The sequence below is a fragment of the Crinia signifera genome, chromosome 2 (genome assembly GCF_055691185.1).
Source record: "Crinia signifera chromosome 2, ASM5569118v1, whole genome shotgun sequence".
In the NCBI taxonomy this organism is placed as follows: Eukaryota; Metazoa; Chordata; class Amphibia; order Anura; family Myobatrachidae; genus Crinia; species Crinia signifera.
Window position 1 is genome coordinate 196,363,782 of NC_139218.1, and position 23,933 is coordinate 196,387,714.

Consider the following 23,933-nt stretch of genomic DNA (forward strand, 5'->3'; position numbering starts at 1 on the left):
AGCAGAGCAGCAGCAGCAGCACTGTCCCCCACTTCTACCCTGGCGCCTCCTCTAGAGTTCTCCTCCAGCTAGTGATTAGAAACCGCGGCTGGAGGAGGAGAGGTCATTGCCCACATGCTGTGCCGGCTTCTATATTATCCTACAGTACCTGACACGACAGACAGCGCTGCTTGTAGAGAACTGTGCTGCTGCAGCCATGTCATCTGGTTTCATGAGTTATGAGTTATGACAATAAATGGCAATGGTATCTTTGATTGAGTATCTGATTACTGATCATTGTGTGTATTTGGCATAATATATTTACTGTAAAACACAAAAACTTATAATACAGCTTATGTCTATGCCCCTCACTCCCATCTGTCTGTCTATCTATGCCCCCCTTTTGTCCATATGTGGCCCCTCCTGCCAGTCTGCCTATAACCACATATGGTGCTCTATCTGCTCGTCTGTCCAGCTATGCCACCTCCCGTCCTTCCGTCTGTCTATGCCCCTCCTGTTTGTCCATATGTGCCCCTCTTTTCTGCCTATCTATGCCTGCTCGCTTTGTCTGCCTGCCCATGGATGGGCAAGGGCATAGACGCATGGACTATGCCCGTCCATCCATCTATCTATGCACCTCCTGTCAATGTGTGCCCCTCACATCTGTCTGTCTATACCCCTCCCATCTATGCCCCCGCCCTTCTGTGCGTCTATACCCCCTCCCATCTATGCCCCCTCACTCCCTTGGGACCATATATCCATTTACGAACCTCTCCTACACATTTCTTTTGTACTTTTTGCTTCTGAGGAAAGCTGGGGGGGGGGGGGGGGCGGTATCCTGTAGCATGAAGCCCAGGAACAGGCAAACCGGAACTCTCAGGGAGGATAAATAATCAGGAGCTACACTCTCCAGCTGCATCTTGAGAAAGACCCAAGAGGTTGAAACTAGTAGATGAGCAGCTGGAGATTGGAGCTCACAGAAAAGTAAAAACCCGCCAGACACAAGGGAGCAGTACCGGGGTATATACAATCGCACCCCGAGAGGCTCACATACATTCAAGTGAAGCCTGGGAGAGGTATCCAGATAACATCGGAGCCCCACAGCATACATTTAAAGATCAGCGTCCCGGTGACCCTGCCAGACTGCGAGCGCAGGCAGGTGCTGGCTGGTGAGAGGAACGCAGGCTGTGTGTTCTTTTTGCTCTAAGGATTACCTGTCCCTATCTCCTACACACGAGGGAATACCAGTGTGGTGCCTGAAGGGAAGAGTACCAGTGAAGGAGCAGCATTTCATCCTGCTAAAGAAATCCCACTGAGAAACATCTAAGTGGTAGGAGATTCTGCCCCCGAGAGGTCCGGTGAGCCTATTTTAAAACTTTTTTTCTGCAAGGAACGAGACTGTATACTGTGTTTTATATTTTGTATTTTTTGCAATTTTTTATTCATATCTTTGGGAAAAGTTTTTTACTTATATCTTTGGCAAAAGTTTTTTTTGCATATATATTGGCTTCATAAATAAAAGTTTTTTTAAGTAAAAGAAGAAAAAACTTCTGGAACAATTTGTTAATTTTGAAAACCTGCGAACCCCATATAAAGAATTGCACATTAACCCAGCGCTGCAGATAATCCCTGTTTCTGCATAGAGATTGTCCATTGAAATAATCATTGATTGAATATTTTCACCTGGGATTCAGCAGCTGCAGGGGGAGAGCGCTTGAGACTGTGTGGACTGACTTTTTTAAAAAGGTATCCTGTAGGTTTGCCTAGGGCGCGTAGATGCCTTGCACCGGCCCTGCCTGGTATTATTATACGGGGGGAGCAGCCTGTGGTGTCCTGGTATAATTATACACCAGTATATATATATATATACATATATATATAACTCCAGTTGGTACTCAACTTCAAGCCTAATCTTTTTTTTATTAATACATTTTTTTTTTTTATGGAAAAACCTCCATTTAACGATGCGCTGTTACTTATGGGCCAGTGCTCTGGACTTGCCCCCCAGACTAAAAGTTGCCAGCCAGCCCCTGACTGTATGATCCTTTGCCAGAGGAAGACACCAGGGATTATAACAAATGCAGGGGCTCCCTGAATGCCTATTTTTCTCCAAAATGCAGCCTGTCACACTCAAAATACTTGTTCAGGACAGCAATGCAACTGCAAACTGAATCTGTTGATGCATATATTACTAGATTAAGGATTCTTGCAAAACCTTGTCAGTTCCATGAAGTAGAAGATGAAATTAAGCAGCTTGGGTAAATGTGGAAAGTTGCACAGACATGCTCTTAAATCTGAAATGACGCTGACTGAGCTGCACTGCAGCAATATGCTAGAAGTCTAGAACTTTCAGAGACACATGCTAAAGACATGGAAAGGGGCATGAACCAGCTGCAAGTGTGCAATAAACTACGGGTGTGGATCGTATGGTCGACACCGTGAAAAAACACATGTCAACCTCACGACCTTTGTCACACATTTGTCGACCTAAAACCACGTCGACCTAGACACCTGTCGACCTTCATCCATGTCAGCCTAGAACCCTATCGACCCATTGACTGTCGACCTAAGTCAGGTCGAAAATACGACCATATCCCATAAACTACATACTGGTGAAAACTCCATTCTAATAAACACTTTTCCTCAGTCTGCAAATCTAAAGAAATCAAGTCTACACCCAGACAATCTTCACAGCAGTTTAAAGCCAGGCGAAAAACAGTGTGTTGTGTGGATCAACATTTTACAATGGATCTAGCTGCAGAATCATCTGACAGCAGGGGCGGATCCAGGATAAAATGACAGGGGGGGCACCATGATAAAAGAGGGTTTGGGTAGGGAAGGGGCAGTGTTAGTGATGCCAGCGTACATGCTAAGATTGGCAGAGAGAGGGTGGGAATGGGATTAAAAATAGGCCCTGCCATTTAAAGTACGCAGGCCCACCATGGCGACAAAAGTGAAGGATGTAGTTGTGTGTGCGCGCCGAAGGCGTGCTCCGGAAAAGGGGGTGTGGCCACTCAACAGGGGGCATGTCCTTGAGTGTACTGTACCACACCATATACAACTTCTACACATTATGCAACAAAATACTAGACCCCATTATACTTGCCCCTTACACATGATGCCAAATGGAATGAGCCAAAATTCACATAATGCCACATGGATTGAGCCAAAATTAAAATAATGCCACACGGATTGTGTCAAAATTCACATAATGCCACACGGATTGAGCCAAAATTCACATAATGCCACACGGATTGAGACAAAATTCATAAAATGCCATACGGATTGAGCCAAAATTCAAATAATGCCACACGGATTGAGCCAAAATTCACATAATGCCACACGGATTGAGCTAAAATTCACATAATGCCACACAGATTAGGTCAAAATTCACAATACACTTCATAAACAGGGACATTGTCTGCCAAAGGTGCACATTAAACATTTACACCATAATGTCCATTACACGTTAAGTTACACGCCATTATGTCCATTATGTATTATGCATTATGCCAAAAACCATAATGCCTATTAAAAATTATGCTACATAAGTGCTGCTTATATACATGCTCATTGCCAAGGGTTCCATGCTCATTGCCAGAGGTTCCATGCTCATTGCCATGTGGGATTACATGCTCATTGCCAAGGGGGAATACATGCTCGCGGTAAATGGGGGGCAGCTGCCGCCAGGCAGAAGTGATAGCCACTGATAGTGGCAGAGCCTGGCTGTATTCAGGTCCCGGCTATTTGAAATACTACCCCTTTCACACCAGAAAATGCATTCCCAGGTTGGCCCCTTTTACACCAGCCTAGTCCCTGCATTTTCTGGTGTGAGGGGGAGAGAAAACCACCTTTCCCCCCTTTAACCAGTTATCTCATTTAACTGGTTATATCTTCGGAACCAACTGACCCATTTACACGAGACAAGTATCATATTGAAAAAAATTTTGAGTGGGCTTTGAATGATTTTGGTCCAGTGAAACTGGAACGTTTGGTTCCAGAGTAATCTGCCCTCAAAGAACATGAACAACCATGAAATTACATTTCAAAAATAAAAAAATCGATTTATCTGCAATATCTCTCGAACCGATGGACCTGCCTGGTATCCTATTGAAGGCTTAGCGATTTGGAATTGAATCACAAGCTTCTGTGATGCCAGGGTAGGAACTGGCAGCCGTCAGAACCGGGTGGGGGTCGGAATTAACGGGTCCCACATTATCCTATGGGGAAAAACGTTACAGCTTTACCATGCGATATCTCCGGTTCCCAGGAGGCTAGAGACACGGGGCTGGGCTCGTTGGAAAGCCCTGGTCCTACAAAAATAAAGACAGGGGGCATGTGCCCGGGTGCCGCCCCGCCCCCCCTGAATCCGCCAATGTCTGACAGTGATGACAAGTCAGAAGGATTTATCTACACGATTCATCAGAAGGAATAAACAAGGTCAATCCAAAAACTGCCATCACTCTGGAACACACTTCTGTTGACTTTCTAATAGATTCCGGTGCTTCTGTAAATATATTGGATGCTACCAGTTTCACGAAGCTGCATGGCAATATAATTTTGAATCCAACATCTGGGAAAATATTCACGTATGGTAACAAACAACCTCTTCCACTAAAGGGTTCTTTTGACATCATTGCGCGCAAAAATGACAATAAAGATGTATGCAAGAGGTAATATTTTGGCATTGGATACTGCTTCAGATATGTGTCAAATTGTGGCACATACTCATGATTCTCCTACTATCTTAAATGACACTCCAAATATCACTCCTGTCATACATGACCCAAAACCACTACGAAGTGATGTGGATGCTTTACCACAGGAGTATGACTATCTTTTTCATGGCATTGGCAAATTTAAAGATTATCAAGTTCATCTTCACATTGATCACTCATTTATTCCAATTGCTCAAGAACATTGGCATATTCCTATCAACATAAGAGAAAATGTGTATGCGTGGTGCGCAATCAACAGCTGCTGGCACAGGGTTGTCAGACCCTTGGTAAATAACAGAAATGAGAAATAAGAATATGTGCCAGCGCTGGCTGTACCAATGATCAGACCAGACGGTTTTCAAAAATATATAACAAATTTAACAATAAACATAAATAAAATACATATAAATTATAATGAATCGTAAGACATATAGTCCATGTGCACAATTTTAAAATATATATCACAGGGATATTTTTGTTTATAAGGGAGATTTCCAGATTAGCTGATATTATGAATGTATATTACCATTAGGTAATGCTGCGGTCCGCAGGTTGCACGTCCCCCATTTACACCGCCCTCTACCCAGGTCCTAGCCATGTTCTACCCAGGTCAGGACCTGGGTAGAATTCCCATGTAAAGGGACACGGCGTGTCCCATTTACACGGCCACTGACCCGGGTCTGACCCACCAAAGACCCGAGGTTTTGCCGCGGTGTAAAAAGGGGAAAACTGTATGCAAGTATCACTTATAAATAAAATACCTAATATTCAGATTGCAAGATTTATTGAAGTAAACAAAGTTATGACAAGATACAACAATGTGGATAATCAGAAGCACAGCTGTACACCATGTGACTTCTCAGAGGGTACAAGTTGCATAGGATCCCCCTAGATCTCCCCATTAAGCTTTCCGGGCAGCAGGATCGCATACAATACATCATATGCTGTCCTTTTGAATGCAATGTATCATATGCGATCCCAGTAAGGCCAGCAGGATCCTAAATTGTTATTGTTAGATGTAGTCGCCTGGTTCCCATGGTGATGGGCCGCTCACTGCTCAGTATCCATGGCGACTATCTGAAATTCGGGGTCACCTCCTTCTTTAGAAATCCGGCACCACATTTTTGTTTTTTGCAGATTCTCTTTTCGCTGCAATAGTGCTTTTAGAGTATTAGAATATAATCCATTTGGCCAATACATTGTTGGTGTTATACTTCGATTGACACATTGGGGAAGGGGGGGGGGGAATATATCCACATTAGTGTTGAATGACATATGCATTATCTGATTTGTCGGATCTGAAAATATACCATAGATATGAAGATACAAATAAAAATGCATATAGAAATAAAGATAAATAGAAATAAATATAAAAACTAAATAAAAATATAAAGATAATAATAAATTAATTAATATAATATACAAATAAAAGTAAAAATAATAAATAATAAAAATAAATATAAAAATAACAATTAAAATGGGAATATATGTATATTGTATATATTTACTAAAAATATAAGTGCAAGAATAGATGAATAAAGTAAAATGAATATAAAATAAAATGAAAGAAAACTCCACACAAGAATCCAGGAGCATATCTGCAATATTAAGAATGGAAAGGAAAACCACAGTGTTCCCACACTACAAGTAGAAACACAACAGCGACCCCACCTCCTTGAGATTTGTAGGCCTCAAGAAAGTAACCACACCCTGGAGAGGTGGCAATCAAGAGCTGTCCCAAGGGAAGAAGCAAAACTGATTTGCCATATGGGGACCCTCACCCCCAGGGGTATGAATGTGGACTTCAAAATTGCTGCCTTCCTGTGAAAACTAAAGAACCAAAGCACCATTCTACCATGAACCCACACTGTTTGCTCTCCAACCCCCCCACCACCACCTTTTTTGCCCTATCTCCCTCTTACCAAGACCTCCACCAATAAACCAAACTGAATAAATAATTAATAGTAGCGAGGGGAGGCCTCAGTTGAAATAGTAACAATATACTTACAGTCTGTTTAACTCAGCAAATTAACGACCAACTATTGGAAAATACATACTCTATAAATAAAGAGATATCTCCAGAGTTCCATATCCATATGTACAATTAGAAATCATCTCCTTCTCCTTTTTATTCATCTATTCTTGCACTTATATTTTTAGTAACGATATATAATATACATATATTCCCATTTTCATTGTTATTTTTATTTTATTATTTTTATGTAGAAATTATTTTGTTAGAAAGAGTGAACTAGAATAAGACCCTATGTTACTACGATCATCCTGAAGAAGCCAGTCATCTGGTGAAACTAGTTGACATCGTGAGTAATCTGGACCCGCCGAACACCACTCTGCACTGAGATGACCTCGACGGGAGTCTGCCGGCAGACACTTCCACATCACCTCCTTAGATAAGGTACAAAGCCCAAAGCAGTGCGTACCATATGTCTAATAGACTGAGACCAGTATACCCCTAAATATAAGGACAGGACTGGATCCAACCAACTGTATCAACCTATGTGTGTCATTCCCTCCCCCACACCCACCCTATGTATGTGTGTATATTGGTATTAGTTAGTATTTTACAAATAAGAAGGATTCAAACTTTTATCTGACACTTCAAATATAAATACTACTGTATATACTTATTTTTAGTCATTTTCATTTTTTTCTAAAAACTATCCTTTATTAGATTACTACCTTTTATATGGGCTGTTTTTATGTAAATAAAAATAAACACCCCCTTCCGGGGGTTGAGGAAAGCGGGTCTCTCTAAGCTTCGGCAAAGAGGACCCACCGATCCCTTTTTTCCCCTCTTTGGCCTTATGGCTGAGAGGGGTTAGGGGAGATACGGGGCCCTTCTGCTTTGGGAGAGGGTCCATTCGAGCGCACAACCCCCTATGCACGTGTTTAGGCACAGCACTGGTGGTGGAAGCACACCTCGGGCTCCCTGAGTTTCTTTAAACTCATTAGTGTAGCGAGCAGCACAGCACCCCTTGAATTACCTAAGGAATCCAAAGCGCGAAGTGACACTGTATGGTGTAACCCCTTGTATCATTCCTCTTTTAAAAGGTACTTGTAGTATACATTTCACACTTCGCAGCTGGAAAACCCTCAACCATCCACAGCACAGTCTTCCCACCCCCCCGTCCCCAATATTACTACAGAGGTTGTTAGCATTGGTGTAACTACTGAGGGTGCTGGGGGGGGGGGGGGGTGCAGCTGCTATGGGGCCAAAGATGTCTGCATTTATGTCCGTTTCTTTTTAACAATCTGCGGTCGTCTTTGCCAATCCTCTGACTTTCCGACACTCGACAGTTGAAACATTAAATTCTGACTGTCAAGTTCTTGTGGACCGGAATGAAAATGGGCCGGGATCAGGACGTTCCGATGATCATAATCCCGGATTGATTACCCCCCTAAAGCTCCTAAAAATGCAAAGAGGTGATGTTGTCTCTAATAATCAGATTCTGTCTATCATTTTATAGGATGCAATAGACAAATGATATAATCTGGTTGGTTGTTTTGGGCAACATCAATTTTATTCATTTTTAGAAGTTTTAGTAAATGTACCTTTTATGGCATATGACAAGTCCCATTGTCACAGCAATTGCTGTAGATTATTATGTGGTTAAGAGGGCTGGAGTGGGAGTAAGTGGATGTGAGGAAGTAACAAGAGTATCTTGGAAGAGTATATGAAATAGTGAGAATATAATACATACCACCATAAGTACTCTATTAATGTCATCTAAATATGAATCCTGCACTTGCATTTGGAATGGGAATACACATATAATCACCTGTCTTTGAATGTGATCACAAAGACAAATCCATATTATGATCAGTATTTATTATGAGCAGCTGTGTGATATGCCTGACAGTTTTACATGTGTTTGTTTTATAAACAGTTGTTGCCCATAGTAGAACCGATAGGAACAAATTGCAAATGGTAATATTCTGTTTCATCTGTTATTTGTATAGTAAGAGGTGATGACAGATAGTTCCATTAAATCTCAGTCAAGTCAAGTATCGTTTCTAATATGAACCGTTTCTACATCATTTGACACCCTCTTTAAAAAGTATTTCCATACATCTTATTTTAGTATCTGGCTCCGTGCTCCTGCTGGTAACAGACCTGCATGGACTATAGCCAAGTACTGAGACTTTTGCCACTAGTCATCTTCTCTTCATGGACATCTGAGGACTGCACAGAGCCTGCTTGGCTCGTCTTTCAGGTCCCAGTCAGAGTCCAACTGTTACTTCGCCCAAATATTTTGATGACATCTTACAGCTCTATTTTAAGGATGTGTCCTGATGCTGATAAGCCATCTCCACAATATATTGCCGGACAAAGGTTAAGGAAATGGGGTTTCAGTTTGTTAACATCCCCCATGGTAACTGTCAAAGGAGGAGATTTATCAATGCTTGGTGAGAGATAAAAGCACCAACCAACCAGCTCCTAATTGGCATTTTTTAAATTCATTTTCTCTCAGCCTGTAAAATGACAGTTTGGTTGGCTGATGACTTACCTTTCTCCACTCTATGTCTGGGCGCGTGCCCCCTTCCGTCCTATGGCAGGTCCTACTCCTGCCGGTTGGTGATAGAATCGCCAGGACCCGCAACAAATAGAGGCGCTTTATAAGTTAATACTTCGGTTTTTTTTTTGTATAGCAAGTTTTTGTCTAATAAAAGAGTATATTATAACAACAGTACTTTGTAATGGTGTGTACGCATGGTGAGATTTACCATTCAATTTTGACTATATAGTCAAAATCGAATGGAGATCAAACATGGTTTTAAGCTTTTGATCCCGATTTGATGCCAATGCACTTTCCTGTTCAGTTAAAATCGAAAAGCCAAATAGACAGTGCAGCAATGACTATATACCTGTAGTGCAAATTGAATGTAGACAGTATGAATTGTATATAAATAGCACATGAGTTAGCAAACATTGCATAGCAATCAAATCTTATGGTCTGTACACACGGTGAGATTCCCTTGCTATTCGACTTAAGATTCGATTGCTATACAATCTTTGCTAACTCTGTACTATTTACATACAAATCTTGCTATCTACATTAGATTTGCACTATATAGTCATTGCTCCCCTGTCTTTTTTGCAATTTAATATGTGCTGAACGGGAGCGCACATCAGGATTAAAAGGTTAAAAACCTGTTTGATCGCCATGTGATGTATATGCGATCTCAATCAGGGGCGAATTTATGGGTCAGGCCGCCCCTGGGCACACCATTTTTGTGCCCTCCCCCCCCCTATTTTAATGTAATCATATATGTATACACATTGTTATTTATATATTTTATTACAATTTAACTGTAGCCCACCTTAATATTTTTTTAAGCACTCTGGACTGCTCACCGTACGGAGGACCCGGAGGGAGGCACTTATTAGTACAGTGATTAGCACAGTGTCTCTGTCAGTCTCTCTCCGGCTCACACACTGTGACTGACAGGGAGGATCTGCGCGCAGCTCAGCTGCTGGATACACAGCAGCCAATAGACTGTGTGTGTAGAGTAGCCAATGGGCGGGAGCCGGCAGCAGTGAGCCTGAGCCATTTCCGGACACGCAGGGGGAACGTCGGACCCAGCCACTAAGCAGTGATGTAATGTGCATGGCAGAGTGGGTGGGCAGTGGCGAGTAACGAGCGGCGCTGCCGCCGACATATGATAATTCATGTCTGCGGCGCTCGTCACTCGCCGCTGCCCACCCGCTCTGCCATGCTACTATTTAACAGAATTTCAGCCTGCCCGCCGCCCTTAATTGGTGCCGCCCTGAGGCTGGTGCCTCACGGTCCTAGGCACAAATCCGGCCCTGATCCCAACATGATTTTGATGATATAGTTAAATCTCACATGTGTACACAGCATTAGGCGAATAGCAAAGAATCTCATGTGTACACACCATTAAGGTGGCCATAGACTAGGGCAATTTGTATGACGCTTGAAATTGCATCAAATTTCTATTGAACTCCCCGGCAGCTTCCTGGGAGACCTGCATGTCACATTTTGTACCTGTATATTGCATGCAATTTATCAACCGGTGACAAATCGCATGCAATTTATCTTATGGCATACACTTGTACCATACAATTTATCTGATGGGTAGTACTACAGGGTACTGGGGGTCTGGCCTAAATAGGGTTATATAAAGCTATGTAGAAGAGTCTAATATCTACCTACCTATGGGCTGACAGCCTCACTGATTATCGAACAGCCGCGTATGTGCATGGTACGCTGGGCATGCGTGAGCCATCCGTGTGAAGAAATCCAGAGATGGCTAGCACTCGCTGGCCATTTGCAAGGTGACTGACAGCTAGCAGACGTCTGTGGGTGGCACGCCAGCGTTTTCTGGATTAAGACTGGGCGTGGAAGGCGGCGAGAGGGAATGACTCAATCTGTCTCACACTGACTCTCACAGCATCCAGCAGGTAGGGGTGCACGCCACACATGCACAGAGGAAACTTGGCGCCATCATGAGTATATCCCTCAGCACACACAATCGAGGGGGGGCTCACACTAATGTACACTCACTGGGGAATCGCTAGGGGGGGGGATGTACACCTACTGGAACACACACATTGGAGGGGGGGTCATACTGATGCACACCATAATGCCCATTAAACCTGATGACACACACCATGATGCACATGACATATTATGCCACATAAGTGGCTCTTACCCCAATTTTCATTGCTAGGAGTTTCTTTCTCAATGCCAGGGGCTTCATGATCGTTGCCAGGGAGGTTTCAGGTTTGTTGCTACGGGGGATTACATGCTCATTGCCACAGGGATTACATGCTTGTTTATACAGGGGATTACATGCTCTGCCAAGAGGGTTTCATGCAAGTTGCTACGGAGGATTACATGTTCTGCCAAGGGGGATACATTCTTGCTGCTACAGAGGATTACATGCTCTGCCAAGGGGATTTCATGCTCATTGCCAAGGGGGAGAGAGGCTCGTTGTGACAGCTGCCAGCCTGGCAAAATGGAAGCGATGTGACAGCCAGGCAGAGACTGGTGGGCTGCCTGGCTGTCTTCAGAGCAGGTCTGCGGCTATTTCAAATCTCGTGCTGGGTCATGAGCCAACGGATTAGCATGCAACTGGTGAAAGATTTCAATTAGCCGCAGTTCAACTCTGAAGACAACCGGGCGGCCCACCACTCTCTCCCCAGCTTATACCACTTCCATTCTGCCAGACGAGCCCTTCTGCAAATGAGGCACCATGAACTTGAGTTAAAAAAACTTTAAATGACAGCAGGTCGGGTGACGTGGTATGGCATACCTACAACATACTTCTTACAGCTACGCAGTATAACGCCGTATCCCCTTACTTGCACCACTCCTCTGGCAGTATGTGGAGACTCTACTGCAGGAAGGAGAGGACAAGGGGGCAGAGCTTATTGTGATGTAGGGGTAGAGCTTATTGTATGGGGGCAGAGCTTTGTGTGTTCCAGGGTGAGGACGGAGGAGGCTTCAGCTTCTCCTGTGTCTCCTTCGTCCTCTGCTGCAGCTGCCAGGTGGGAGGAGAGAGGACAGAGGAGGATTCAGCTGCTGTGGGGTGGGAGGATCCTGGGAGAGGAAGCCAGCCCTGTGAATGCTATGCATTGCAGGGTGGATGAAGAACACAGTGGACAGAGTACCTGGCGATGGATTTCTCCTGCTGTCGGGGCGACCTAGGAGGTGCGATGCAATGTGCACAGGAATGCGCATTGCATCACACCTCTTGTCATGTAACCTGGGCAGACACCCACCTTGCCTTTACATCTTCTGGAGAGTCTGGACCAGCCCCCAAGATCGACCACCACCAGGAAATTTACCATATCCATTGCAACCATCCACCATTACTGGGAGATCCCACTTTAAAGCACAGTCCACCTGCTTTCTTCTCAAAGTGAACTTTGGCTTCTGTAATACACAACAAAAATCCCTACCACAAGGGGGATATCGAAACCATCAACTAAAGTGAGAAAGGACTGCCATTGGACTCCATCAAGGACTGTAACTATACAAAATACTGATGGTCCATTATACCCAGTGTTGTGGAACTTTATATGGGGCATATCTAGGAATAGACCCTCCATACTATATATGAATTAGGTGCAGGGCCGGCGCCACCACTAGGAAATGTTAGGCATTTGCCTAGGGCGCCGGCCACTGGGAGGCGGTAGTAGGCAGCAGGGACCCCCGGATGGAGGTGAGAGCGGCGGTCACTACTCACCCCTGTCCTCCCCCCAGCAACCACATCGCACCCTATTTGCCACCCCCCTCCTGGTGGATCAGCGCGAGGGACGTATCGCACCCTCCACCCCCTCAGCGCAGCACGGCGGCTGTATTCCCCCGAGGTGAGAGCGGCGGTCACTACTCCCCTCCCCGCAGCAACCGCATTGCGTCCCCCCCGTGGAGCCCCCCTTTGACTGACTGCAATTGATGCAGAAAAGGGGCACCCAGCAGCCCGCAATTAGCTACTCTACCCCAGCGCATCCACCCTCCCAGCGGATGCCAGTGGCCTGGAGGCTGGAGCTCTCAGCTGGCCTCTCCCCATCCCCAGCAGACCCTGGCAGCACCTTGTTCCCTCCCATATCAACAACTAACGCACCATGAGGGGATTGGTGCTAGGCTTGCCTCCTGCTCCCGCACACACAGCAACAGTAGCCCAGCGCAACCCCCTCCTCTCGGATTTTGGATGTCGGAGCTCTCAGCAGCCTTCTTCCCCGCCCAGCAGAACCAGCACCTGCTCTCCTCCAGCAGCTGCACCGAACCACCCCCAGCAGGACCAGCACCTTGCTTACTCCCATAAAGTACAGAGGTGCAACACTGACAGTTTGCAGGCTGAACTGTATCCCACAGATTTATATTGGTAAGTGCCAACGGGAGACCTGTACCCATCTACTCCCCAGTTAGTAACCCCCCCCCCCGTGCGTGTATGTGAAACTACAGTATTACCCCCCTACCCTCTTCCACTGTGTGTTTGTGACCCCCCCACCACCCTAATCCACATTGTTACCCCCTGCACCCCTTCCTCTGTATTTGTCTCCCCTGTACCCCACAATCCCTGTATGTAAAACCTTCCCCATCCCCTAAATCCTTCCTGTGTGTGTGTGACCCCCTCATCTCTGTGTGTGTGACTCACTAGGTTTAGGCACTACTAGGAGACTTAGGTTTAGACTGCAGGGTTAGGGTTAGGCTGGAGGGACAGCATTCCCTATATGCTGACATTGGCATTCTGTCCGCCAGCATCCCATTTGCTGATAGCCTTTTGGATACATTTTATTTTTAGATTTTTGTATACTGTATGTATATTTTTTTATACTCGCCTGGACCTCTGGCAGTCCCCAACGTCCATCCTGAAAGGCTTCCCCTTTACCAAAGATGTATTGTGTGGGTGGCATCATGCCATCAACAGTGCACCCATGCAAAGCATCGTTGCAACCAGGAATACCTCTGAAGATGGACACCGGGGACCAGGTGAGTATCAAAAATGATTGGGGGGGGGGGGGGACAAGGCCAAATTTTTGCCTAGGGTGAAAGGGAAACCTAACACCGGCCCTGATTAGGTGCAGTGTCTTTGTGAGGGGGTGCAGGCATTCATACTGGCGATGGGCGGAGTTTAGATGACTCGTAAAGCTGCGAAATTCACAGCTTTGCGAGTCAACCAGAATGACCCCCTAAAGTTGAACATATACTGTATACGAAGATATATGCAAATCAAAGGTCACAGTTTGGCATCCATAGTTTTACATTATAACATTAATAATAAACATGGGCGTATGTCCCGCTCCTTCCTCTCACCCAATATGTGTCAAATCTGGTAGTCAGGCCGGTACAAGGAGGTCAAGAATTGAATCCAAAGAGTCCTCTCTCCTTTTTACGCATTTTGCCCAACGCCGCCGACACACGCCGTCAATCATCAAGCGGCAGGGAACCCTTCAATCTTTTCCCTGCATAGGAAGAGCAGCTCTGGAGGCATCTCAGCGAGTCTCTCCATTTCCCCGAGAGGAGACAGGTAAATTGTACCATTAATCCTGCTGTCTAATGACTCACTAAAAGATCCATTGAATGGAACCCAATATATAACCATGTTGACATAAAAAACTACATTGCACGCTAACTAAACATTGTGTTTTATTAAATCCCATTAAAGGACAATACACCTCTCAAAACTATTAAAATAGTGTTGCTTGAAAGTATAAATACTATTATATGGACATATATATATATATATATAGGAATGCACCCATGGCCGCACTCATGGGACTCCGCTCACCAGACAAAATAACACGCAGGAGCCGTGTCTTACAGCAACGTTTCAGGAAGATTTATTATCCCGTCCTCAGGCTTCAACAAAGTATAACATACAGGAGAGGGGGGGGGATGTGCAAATATGAGTGGACAGAGCCAACTCGTGTTGCACAATTAATCTGGCGCTGTTATATACCAAAAATGTAATACAAAAATAAAATGATGTATATTAACCATAAATATGATTCAATGTAACTGATCCACTGCTGCTGCAGATGGTTTTATATGAGTTAGCTGGAGCTCATATAAGGATGCAAGACAAAGAAAATAGGGTTTAAAACCACTTTGCGCTGCTAGTGGATATGTGTTATAAAATACCACCGGACAGAATGATACTGGACACACTGTTCAATATTTGAATAAATTTATAGAAAAAAATATATATATAAAATAATGTTCATATCAAAAATGCATAAATACACCAACAATTCATGCAATGGTATACAATATTAAAATATATCTATATGGCCATGTATGGGTCACGTTTGCAAACTACTATTTGATATAGAAAAACTCCGGAGTATATTAGTATTGAGAATTAGTAGCAATCATTCATGGCAATTGAATGCATAAGCAGGGGGGAAGGGAGAGGAGTTAGGGGAATTGAAGCAGGAAGGCCAGCGGCACAGTCAGATGTAACTCAGTCAGATCAGGCTCAAAATAGCAGGTTAATAAGAGTTAGTATGAGACTGAATGGTATGCAGTATATCTCACCCTCCGTTGCTGAAATTGAGGGGATACGTGTAGCGGGGAGCTTCCGATGGTTGTTGACTCAACCCGACCACAATGCGGAGGTGATGTGGGGAGCTGTTTGATCTTAGCGCTCAACCCAGAGTCCAGTGACAGATGTGGATGCCCTGATGTTAAGAGGTATGGGCGGCTGGAGTAGGAGCCAAATAGCGGGAGGAAGCGGGAGGGGGACCTCGACCGCCGGCTGGTGATCACTCGCTGCTGCCAGATGACGGTGGATCAAAAGGTTTTTCAAAGACCGCGGCAGACCAGCTCGTGTGATGGACGGTGGGGAAGGAAGGCACGGAGGTTTGCAGACGTGACGTGACCAATGACGTCACGTCTGCAAACCTCCGTGCCTTCCTTCCCCACCGTCCATCAAACGAGCTGGTCTGCCGCGGTCTTTGAAAAACCTTTTGATCCACCGTCATCTGGCAGCAGCGAGTGATCACCAGCCGGCGGTCGAGGTCCCCCTCCCGCTATTTGGCTCCTACTCCAGCCGCCCATACCTCTTAACATCAGGGCATCCACGTCTGTCACTGGACTCTGGGTTGAGCGCTAAGATCAAACAGCTCCCCACATCACCTCCGCATTGTGGTCGGGTTGAGTCAACAACCATCGGAAGCTCCCCGCTACACGTATCCCCTCAATTTCATCAACGGAGGGTGAGATATACTGCATACCATTCAGTCTCATACTAACTCTTATTAACCTGCTATTTTGAGCCTGATCTGACTGAGTTACATCTGACTGTGCCGCTGGCCTACCTGCTTCAATTCCCCTAACTCCTCTCCCTTCCCCCCTGCTTATGCATTCAATTGCCATGAATGATTGCTACTAATTCTCAATACTAATATACTCCGGAGTTTTTCTATATCAAATACTGTAGTAGTTTGCAAACGTGACCCATACATGGCCATATAGATATATTTTAATATTGTATACCATTGTATGAATTGTTGGTGTATTTATGCATTTTTGATATGTACATTATTTTATATATATTTTTTTTTCTATAAATTTATTCAAATATTGAACAGTGTGTCCAGTATCATTCTGTCCGGTGGTATTTTATAACACATATCCACTAGCAGCGCAAAGTGGTTTTAAACCCTATTTTCTTTGTCTTGCAAAGTATAACATACAATAACATGTGCAAAATTTACCTTATATCCCCTCCTGTGCTCACGTGCATGCTGCGGCGTCCTCCTTTCTCCTCCAGCCCACTTCCGGGTTCAGACCCCTCCTCCCCACGTACTGTGATGCCGGGTGACGTCAGGGGAGCCGTCCAGCTTGACCGTAGCAGCGTAATACCCCTTTTACACCGCCGAAAAATCCGGGTCAGCGGCGGGTCAGCGGCGGGTCAGACCCGGATCTTCGGCGGTGTAAATCCCTAACGCCGTGTCCCTTTACACGGGACTTCTACCCAGGTCCTGACCTGGGTAGAACACGGCTAGGACCTGGGTAGAGGGCGGTGTAAATGGGAACGCCGGGTCGGATGACCCGGCTCCCATTTACATGAATGGGGAACGTCCAACCTGCGGACCGCAGCGTCCGCAGGTTGGACGGGTTGTCAGCCTGACAGTCACTGACAGCCAGCGCTGCTGTCTGCTATACCCTGCAGACAGCAGCAGCAGCGGCGGCGGGGGAGGGAGGTGAACAGATGCCTGTGTGCGGCATCCATTCACCTCCTGTGCGACGGCGGGGGGAGTGTGCGCGTGGACTGGGGGCAGCCTAGCAGCTTACCTTAGTGCTGGGCTGCCCCCAGCAGCGTTCCGGTCCGGCGGCGGCGCGCGGCGGTGATTGGCGCTTGGAGATGACATCGCGCTGTCATCTCCAAGCTCCGGGGGGGGGGGGGGGGGGCGGGCGCGGGTGCGGGTCGGGCTGTCCGCCCGGTGTAAATGGCACTAAACGCCGGGTCGCACCCGGCTTGAACCTGGGTCTAAAAAAGCCGGGTGCGACCCGGGGTTTTGGTGTAAAAGGGGTATTACAAAGTACAAAAACTGTGAAAAATAAACAAACAATACAATTAGATACATGTTTTAAAAACAATCAGTAATCACACCTAAGGTGCACTGCATTCTTTTGAAAGAGAAATTAGGTTATCTAGCGTTACCTATTAGAATGCATATTTGGCATGTAATGAAAATGGCTTACATAGTTAGCTCCAAAAAATAGAAAAAAGGGGATGGTTAATGACATGGACCTCAAATGAACACATTCCAATTAAGTTGGTCATTTAATCCCTTGGGTTTAAGGCTATCTAAAGTAAAGATCCATTTGGCTTCACACTTCAATAATTTCAGGTGCCTGTCACCTCCTCTGCCATCATCCGGCACATGGTCAATGACCATGTGGCGGAAATTGGCCAGGTTATGTTTAGCTTCTGCGAAGTGTTTCGCCAATGGTTGGTCACTACCTTTCCCCTTGATCGCAGCACTGATGGCTGAGCGGTGTAAAGCCATTCGCTCCTTGAATGTGCGCATGGTTTTACCTATGTAAATGTATCCACAGGGACATTTAGCCAAGTACACTACATATGAGCTGGAACAGGATAAGTGATGTCTGATATAATATTTCTGTCCCGTATATGGGTGACAGAAATATTTTCCCGCTATCATGTGGCTGCAAGTTTTGCACCCAGTGCATTTATAACAGCCATTGCTGCGTCTGGTTCTCATGGTAGATTCTTTCAATTGGTTTGTGACATCACTGTGCACTACCCAGTCTCGAATACTCCTACCTCTTTCATAGCAATGTCTTACTTTGGTTTGCTTGAGGCTTTTAAACTCATCCTGTATGACAGGCCAGTTGTTTCCCACTACTTTTCTCACTGACTTGGTGGCTGTATGGTATTTTTGTACCCAATTAATATTTTGATCAGATGTAACTTTGTTTTTGGGTTCTAGTGCCTTTTGTCTCGTGATTCCATCTACCCTTTGTTTAGCCATAGTAAGTGTGGATTCACCGTAACCACGTTCCCTAAATTTGTCTGACATAATATTCAGGGTGGTGTCCAGAGTATCTGGATCGCTGGTTATGCGTTTGGCTCTCAAAAATTGAGAAAAAGGGAGACTATTAATTGTTGATTTGGGGTGGAAACTGTCTGCTCTAAGGATTGTATTTTTGTCTGTACTCTTTGTGTATACACTGGTTACCAACTTGTTGTTAGAAAGCGTAATGGTAACATCTAGGTAGTGGATCTCCTCCAGACTCATAGGGCAGTATTCAATGTAAAATATTCTCCGTGCATGGCGAGAGATTTTTTCTCTCGCCATGCACTCTCCGTGTTCCGGAGCCTCCTGCTCCCCCTATTCAACGTGTTAAAGACTCGCCGCCACTCGCGGCGAGTCTTAACCCCTGCAGCGGACGAGCGTCCGCGGCAGGGAGCTGTCAGGGAGCCAGGGGACGTAGCAGCCAAGAGAGATTAAAGTCTCTCTTGGCTGCTGCAGGGGATATGGGGTGGGGAGCAGGGCTCCCCTGGACCCAGGCAGCACAGGCTGCCCCCCCTATAGCCAGCGGGGGACCCAGTATTCACTGTACCCGAACGTGCATCGGGTGCAGTGAATATATGAATATCTAATGAGCGGCTCGAGCGCTCCGGCCCCCTGCTGGCTGCACTGTGTAAAAAAAAAAAAAAAAAAAAAAAATGTAAAAATTTTTTTTTTTTTAAATTAAATATATATTCATGTGCTATAGGCACATGAATAAAAATAACATGGCCCTTCACAGAAAAAAAAACCAGATTTTTTGACACCAAAATTAAAAAAAACACCCTTTTAGTTTAAAAGTTCACATTCCTGCTCTCCATCAAAAAATGGAGAATTTCTACACGGAGAGAGACGGCGAAAATCACTTAGAAAGACGGAGAATATTTCACATTGAATAGGGTGGCTCGCCTTTGGAGAAAAAAAACCTCTCTCCACCGCGTGAAAAGCACAAACTCTCCAGAAATCACAGCGAATTTTTCTCATTGAATACTGCCCATAGAGAAGGTGTACTTGATGGGACAGTCGGAATTATTGATCTCACACATGAGATTATGGAACTCATTATATCCTCCTCTCCACAAGAGGATCACGTCGTCGATATACCTCTTGTAGTACAAAATCTTGTCCCTACAATCACGGTTCAGAAAAAATTTGTAATCAATGTGTCTCATATATCCATTCGCATATGTTGGAGACACGTTAGATCCCATTGAAACACCGGTCCTTTGAATATAATATTTACCGTTAAAAAAGAAGTAATTTCTCTCCAAAATTAACTGTAATAACTTCATAAAAAAATCAGGATTAGGGCCGGCATATTCAGAATGGGTTCTAATTAATTCATCAATGGCTCTCAAACCTTCCCCGTGAGGAATATTGGTATACAGACTGGTGATGTCCAGGGTCACCATCCAGGTGTTATCCGGGACATCACCCAGTCTGTCAATATATATATATTTATTTCCTAACGGCGGCACTCTTAGAAATGACAACACCAGAGGCAGTTGTAGAGCCAACGTTTCAAGGCCGCCTGGCCTTTCTATCAGGGTGCAAAGAGATACAGAAGCATAAAACATACTGACATACATACCTGTGAATACCTCCAAGCTTGACGTCACCACGTTAGAGCATCACAGGAGACGCGAAGTAACCCTGTACATCGTAAAACCAAAACAACCAGGTCCAGACCTAGAGCGCGGTGTACTACTCACACTGAAGGTCTTAGCTTGTATCGGCAATTGACCGTTACACTGCTCGGTCTGTCTCGGCTAATACTGCTAGTACTATGCGCATATGACAAGTGGTTGCGGCCGCACCACATAAATGCGAAATCATAAATCCTATGTACTAATTGGATTTATGTTTACGGCAATAGCCAGATTTGGAGGCAAGTTTGACAAACTGCCTGCTTAGTGTAATAAGTACCATACGCAAATTTCATTTAATAACCAAGGATTGTCTTTGTATCCTATAATTAAGAAACGCACTCCCTGGCTGATTATGTATGCAGCAATAGTCTGTTTGATGTACAATACAGGATATTAAAACAGCCATAGTGTGCTTTAAACAGTGCAACACTGTATCTTTGTCTTAGTTACCACAAGAGATAAGAAATATTACAATATAACAAAAAGAAACAGGATCATTTCCTTGGTTATAGAGACCCTGTAAGCATGCAACAGTTGCTGGATAAATAAATAAAACTACCAGAGACGTTTAAAACACACACAATATTTCCACACGTGCTGTTTTAACACGCACATTATTTTCACTTGTCTGTTTATGTATGTATGTTTCTTTTTAATATTTTTCGCTAAGTTTTTAATAATCAACATTAAAAGTTATATCTTATTGTGCAATTCTTCTTCTTGAGGTGCATCGCACACCAGAAAATGCAGGGACTTTTCTGGTGTGAAAGGGGCCAACCCGGGAATGGCCCGGCATGATTCCTGGGCCATATTCCCAGGTGGGTCCTGCATTTTCTGGTGTGAAAGGAGTATTATAAACATCTCTGACCCGGGTCTGAGCAGTGTTCACAACCCGAGTCTGACCCTGCTTTTACTATCTGAAACTGCTATATTAATTTATAATTTCATTATTTTAGCATTTATAATTTAAAGGGTGATTGCTGTTGGCGATCCTCCCAGCCATTTTGTTTCGCTGTTGCTGGTGATTGCCTGGCCGGTGGCCGTCACCCCACAGGCCCGCACACACACACACACACACACAGCAGCTGCCAGCCTCTCGCTATTAGCATTGTGTGGTGTCGGCCATGATGGGGACTGGGAGGGATTTGCCAACAAGTAAGCATGATGACGTGTACGTGCTCCTGCTCTGCCTCCCCGAGCTACCGCAGATGGAGAGTGTGACACACAGGGCCCTGACCCGCCCCCAGTGCAAGCGTCACAGCATTGAGAGCGACACAGTGGGGAGGGCAGCCCTATGCCGCTCTTCCTGTTATTGCAGCGGCACTTCCCAGCATCCCCTGCTCGCCGCGCATTGCACCCTGGGAGAACTGGGGCAGCACCTCACTCACAGCTTTCCACGGAGTCTGCGCCGATCGTATAAGGAGGAGGAGAGAGCGGTCTGCATACACCAGGTGAGCGGTCAGCGCCGTGATGCCGGGGTCACCGGGAAGTGTCCATTCGACGCTCGACCCCCAGCTGCTTATAGCAAGTGCGTTACAGCTGCTGGGCGCCATTTTATTCCCGGGGCTTTTCCCGCCGTAGCCCGTGTGACCGGTTCAGTACTCATTGTATCAGCTGTTCTACGTATTTGTTGCCTGCATGGTGGCTAGATTGTAACCTTCCTCGGTAATAATGCAGCGGGTCCACGCCCGATAGGTTTAAAGTGGATGTACAGGGGGCAAAGGGCGCCGCGGAAGCGGCTGCTGCACAGGGGGAGGTAACATGGAGTTTACCCTGTTCACCTGCACAGTCATCTGTCTGGGGTTAAGGTTCAGTCATTATAAAACATCTTCCACATTATTCTAGAATTATAGGGTCCATTCAGTGTTTCTACTTTACAATATAACGATCTGCAGGTCCTTGCCATGGAATTTGTCTTAGTAAAACCAGAAATAAAATGGGTATATATAATTACATAACAGGAGCACTAACAAAACTATACCGTAAGAAAAAATGAAAAACGGGAAAGGTAATTCTATCCGATCAGGAGAAACACTACACCTATTTGCATTGCTACATTTCCCTGTACACAGGTTGATGTAAAACAGGAAAACCAAGCACACGTAATCCAAAAGTGGAAGCACTGGTTTCCCATGGCTTCTAAGAAAGAGAAACAAACAAACAAACAAACACATCACAATACCTTACCCATAACGAAGAGTTTTATAGGCTGAGTGAGAGGGAATCTTTATTTTGAGGGGGTGGCGGATGAATGACCAACAGTCATTACACAGACATCTAAATCCCAACTGTTAAAATCCCGACAGATGGGTAGCGGCTATTCTCCCTCGTGGGGTTCCATGCCTCCATAAAGGGAGAATAGAATAGGTAGCGAGCTACTAGGCCCACAGCGTGGCGAGCCCACAAGGGGCTTCGTTGCGCTCGCCCTGCTGTCTGAGTGCAGTGCACCGGTTCCAGTATATTTAAATCAAATATTTGTGAAGATTGTATGCAGGCAATTCAGTAACAATGGCCTCAATATGCCATTTCAATGGTTGCACATTTAACCCCTTGAGTGGTGGGTTTTGCTGGGGCAGGACAAACCTACAAGGGCAGGTTTGTCCTGCCCCAGCAAAACCTACCACAGATCATCGGAAGCCGCCAACCCCCCCTCGCCTTCGTTCCGGCATTAGTACGCTGGAGCTTCCCTACCGCCGCTGCCGTCTGTCAGTGATCACACAGGCGGCCATCTCTGGGATGTTTCGCGACGGCTCGGGAGGACTCTGGTGCCTGAACTCTCCCGAGTCGCCCCGAACGTCCCCGAGCCTGCAGCCTGTCAAATACTAGTACTAATGGTGGTGGGAGCTCCAGCGTACAATCGCCGCAGCTGAGAGGGGAGGGGGATGAAGGGGAGGGGGCAGCAGAGCGGCCACTGGGGGGATGGCTGGACAGGTGATGCGCCAGTGGTGCACACCTTATTTTAGAAGTATGCCCAGAAATTTTCTGGGACAGCCCGCTGCGGCAGCGCAGCCGAGCCCGGAAAATGTCCGTGCATACCACTCAAGTGGTTAACAGATGGAGTTCTAGCACAAAATACAAGAAAGTGTGCAGCCGTAGTGGATATAAAGATGTGTGTGTGTGTGTATAGATGTTGGGATCAGCACTGGCATGGAGCTCACACAGTATTAAGGATAGAAAAGAATAGAATCCACTTTATTGGCCATGTATGCTTGCGCACAATAGGAATTTTTTGTGGATCTACAGTGCAGCATCACGCAGGGATGAAGGGGGCGGGGGGGGGGGAGGCATTACATACATTATATTAAGACATTACATGTGGGGAACACATGCCTGCCGAGCTGCACAGCGCCTAGGCAGCCATCAGTGGCACCACTGGTCGCTGCAACAGCCAGGTAGGTAACAATACAAGCAGAGACAGTACAGTTATCACACAGGGAACATATTTGGCTGAGCTGCACAGCTCCTAGGCAGCCATCAGCGGCGCCATCTTGATCATGCTGCTCAAAGGCAGCAGTTATAATATTTTTTATTTATGTAGCACTTTTCTTCCAA

At 45.5% G+C, this 23,933-nt stretch overlaps 1 protein-coding gene across 5 annotated transcripts in view; it reads left to right on the plus strand.

Moving 5' to 3' along the window:
- Positions 1–21,609: 21,609 nt before the first annotated feature.
- The window catches only part of THRAP3 (thyroid hormone receptor associated protein 3), an 81,493-nt gene continuing 79,169 nt past the window's right edge, over positions 21,610–23,933 (plus strand). For 4 of the 5 annotated variants that reach the window (XM_083173527.1, XM_083173530.1, XM_083173529.1 and 1 more), the window contains exon 1: positions 21,612–21,832. The gene's annotated coding sequence lies outside the window, so the exon portion shown is untranslated. Of the gene's footprint in view, positions 21,833–23,933 lie in introns of all 5 variants that reach the window. The other variant, XM_083173525.1, reaches the window with a different exon arrangement.